This window comes from Venturia canescens, chromosome 2, assembly GCF_019457755.1.
Source record: "Venturia canescens isolate UGA chromosome 2, ASM1945775v1, whole genome shotgun sequence".
NCBI lineage: Eukaryota > Metazoa > Arthropoda > Insecta > Hymenoptera > Ichneumonidae > Venturia > Venturia canescens.
This window is the reverse complement of record NC_057422.1, coordinates 23,645,440-23,649,338: the sequence shown is the minus strand read 5'-3', so window position 1 is coordinate 23,649,338 and position 3,899 is coordinate 23,645,440. Positions and strand designations below refer to the sequence as shown.

At 35.9% G+C, this 3,899-nt stretch overlaps 1 long non-coding RNA gene across 1 annotated transcript; it reads right to left on the bottom strand.

Moving 5' to 3' along the window:
* Positions 1-202: 202 nt before the first annotated feature.
* LOC122406726 (uncharacterized) lies at positions 203-2,480 on the bottom strand. Its single transcript, XR_006260056.1, has 3 exons — positions 2,372-2,480; positions 1,227-1,302; positions 203-465 (listed from the first exon to the last, which is right to left on the bottom strand). It is a non-coding gene; the product is annotated as an uncharacterized lncRNA (long non-coding RNA).
* Between the last annotated feature and the right edge of the window lie 1,419 nt (positions 2,481-3,899).

The following is a 3,899-nucleotide window of genomic DNA, read 5'->3' as shown; positions in this document are numbered from 1 at the left end:
GTTCAGCAAATCGATCGATGTGCCGATCCTCTATTAAACCTCCACGAGTTATAACTTCTTCAAAGCTCAATCTGAACTCATTAGCCATCTTGATTTCGAATGATTGAGTAAAGGAAAGGAAAGAAAGAAATTAAAAATGTTTTTATATTTTATTGAAACACATTCAAGAAATTCAACAATGAAACAAATGAATATCGGAGTATTGAAGATCCCTGTTATCAGAAAATCGTAAATCGTTTTCAAGTATGAAACTTTAGACGTTGTATAACAACGTTGATTAATATCAGGAGTACAAAATCTGTTTATTTTGGCGCACTGCGGCCTATAAGTCTGCACACAGCAGCTTTTTATTTTGGCGCACTGCGGCCTATTACTAAGCGCACAGCAGCTTAAAATTTTTAACAGATTTTGCGATGACACACTTGCGTGGCACGCCTTTGCTTCCAGAAGTCGAATGGCCTCAACCTGCAAAAAATATCACAAGTCAAATATATGATAAAGAAAAAAGTTAATAATAACGTATTATTTGCTAAAAAAAAGACAGCATCACATGCTTAGGATCAATCACGCACTAGATTTAAGGATGGAATTGCATTTTGACCACAGACGCTAACTTCAAGTGTCGAATGGGATTATGTAACTATGAGAAAAACGATTTTTATGAATTGTTTTTTTTTTCGAAATTGTAGAAAATTTTATACTTTACATCAGTAAGTGCGATACGGACGCAATTCCCGAGCGATGAGCGATGCGCGACGAGTGACAGTCAATGAGCGCTCTGCTTTTCTAGACGTCACATCCGTCACGAGCCCCTCATTGGCTATCTCTCGATCGCTCATCGCTCACAGTGTGCAGAAGCCATTACGCTAATGGTTCTTGCCAGGAAACGAAACTATTGAATCATCAAATTTTGACAAAATATATACGATTCGGTAACCACGAGTGCTATCACACCCGGAATGGCCCCCTAATTTTAAATTTATAGTTTTGGGCACGAGATTCTTATTTTATTTTATTTTTTATTAACAAATTAGTGAAAAAACGCATTTTTTTTTTGGTTTTTCGCTTAAAATGAAAACCAATAGAGCTATGGAAAAGCAAGTATATGAGACAAAATGTATAGAATACAAATGCGAAGAGAATGAACCCTGAATTAACGACCTAATTGTTAATAATTAGCGGAAAAAAACCTGAATAAATTGCGTTTTTTTTTCAAAAATTCATACCGTTACTATTCTTGAAGCTGGATCTTTCTTTTTTGCACGATGGTTGGTATTGATAGATACTTCCTCTATGCAAAATCTAGAAGGTGTAGGATAATTAGTTTTTTAGTTAATCAACACAGAAATTTGATTTGAAGTACAATTTCTATCAACAAAACTGGATACTGTGGAAGTCGTCCAATTTCAATTTATAAAACTGATTTTTGAAGGAGAAGTGTCCAACTACAGAATGTTAATCTTCGTTTTTCGTCTAAATATTGAAAAATAGCCGAAAAGTAGACCCAAATATGAGCAAGAGCAGCCGAGCGAAAACCTCTTATCGACCTCCACCACTCTAGGCCAAGCAAATAAAGATTTTTTTTGACAAAAATAGTAGCGAATAACTACTGGTGCCATCTCACGCGAAACAACCCCCAGGACCTAACTGCACGAAATTGAACTCGAAATTCCCATTTTCATTTTTTTTTATAAACAATTATTAAGTGCAAAAAATCGCATTATTTTTTTTTTGCTAATAAAAGGAAAACCGATGGAGCAATGCCAATGGTTCCAACGGAGTAAATGTAGAGAACTAAAATACAAAGAGGATGAGACTTGGAAAACCCCAATTGGTTAATTATTAAGGAAGTTGAAGCGATATATATAGGACATCATACAAAAAATACATTAGATTTTATATTTCCAAATTAATGAATTGAAAATTTACGTGAATCTTCTTGAATAGCGCTTAATTATGTGTGAAAAATTTGGAGAGGTTTCACCGCCTAGTAATCGAGATATTCATTGTTGAAAATGACAAGGTTAAACATGGGCTCTTATGGAAGCTTTCAAAAATTGCAAACTTAAACAATAAATATCTCAATTTCACGACGGTGAATCATCGGCCTATCCCGCCAGAAGTTTAATACTGTCTTAAGCTTTCTGTTTCAAAAATTTTAATGTGCAAAGTTGGAAAATAGTTTTAATATAAGATACGCTTCAACCTCCTTAAAGGAGAAAACTCATGAAAACCAAAAATTCGTAACGGAGCCATTTTTTGAGTTACCCTTCGCGAAAAAGTCCATATTGATAGGTACTTTCTGTGTGCAAAACCCAGACACTTTAAGTTAATTAGTTTCTGCGTAATTACAGTCAGAAATTTTTTGTACCATATTTCACAGTGAGGCTCGATGTTCTGGAGGTAATCCGATTTCAATTTATCAAACAGATTTCGAAAGTAGAAGACTTTAGGTATAAAACATCAATCTTCGTTTTCTGTTTCAATACTGAAAAATAGGTGAAAATTGCACGTAAACATGAGCGATAACGGCCGAGCGCACGAAGATGGTCGAGTGGTGGGGGTCGAACAGCAGTCACAAGGAACAAGGAAGGCGCTCAGCACGCTGGTATTACTATATTCGCATTACTGCTGTTGTTTTCCTACCTCCACTACTTGACTATGTATATAGTCAGCGCGCGAGAGAATTCTCGCGCGCTCGGCCGCTTTCGCTCATGTTTCCGCGCAATTTTCACCGATTTTTCAACATTGACACGAAAAATGAAGATTGAGATTTCATAGCTGAACAACACATCCCCTTTAAAAATCGGTTTGATGAATTGAAATTGAACGACTTTGGTGGCTCATATACATTCAATAATATTGCACTTTCAAGTTTGTACGGCGTGTGGGGCGCCATAAATTTAAGGCCCGTTACACACTGTCAATAATATTGCACAGTAATATTGCACAATAAGTTTGTATGGTGTGTAGTGCGCCATAAATTTAAGATAGCTCAAACCTTTGTTCAATGATTGCGCAATATTTCAATACTACATCTACACATTTAATAATATTGTGCAATCACCTATATTGCGCAATATTATTGACCGTGTGGAGCAGGCTTAAGCTCGCTCAAACTTCCGTTCAATCATTGTGCAATACCACCGCTACACGTTGAATAATATTGCGCAATATTATTGACCGTGTATAGGCCGCCTTCCAGAAGTATCCAGTTTTGCTGAAAAAAATAGTACTCCAAACTTCTGAGAACAATAAACATCTGGCAGCGTTTATATTTAGCACATAGGAAGTATCTATTAAAAACTAAATATCCAACAGCGTCTAGATTTTGCACCTATAGAAAGAATCTATCTATCAACACCTACCATTGTGCAAAAAAAAGATCCAACTTCAAGAATTTACATTTTTACAATACAAAAAACCATAACAGTATGTTTTTTCACTAATTTGTTAATAAAACTTTTAAAAACATTGTGGACTTACTTTTTTGTTGAATTTTCGCCGGCTTCGTAGATTTGCTATATAAGAGCACTGCGCTGAAACAGAAACCACAACGATTTTTAACCATTAAAAATACAAGTAAAGAATATGCTGTGAACATAAGAATAAAACTTACCTTTTTTTCAATGAACGAGTTTATTTTAGTAGAGAAGAGATTGAGACGTTGATGCAATGTGCGTCAACAGGCACATAAACAGTGTTCATAAATTTGACAGTCTGGATGGCAAGAGGGGTATAGGAGGGGTAGGGACTAGGTTGGCCGAAAATGGCCGTCGTCACCATTTCCGGTCGGCCGAAGTCACTAGCCGAAAAAAATGATGTAAGATAGTTGTAGATACAAGGTACAGATGTCGCAATAAGCGTTTTCGTCGATATATATACATAAGACACATATC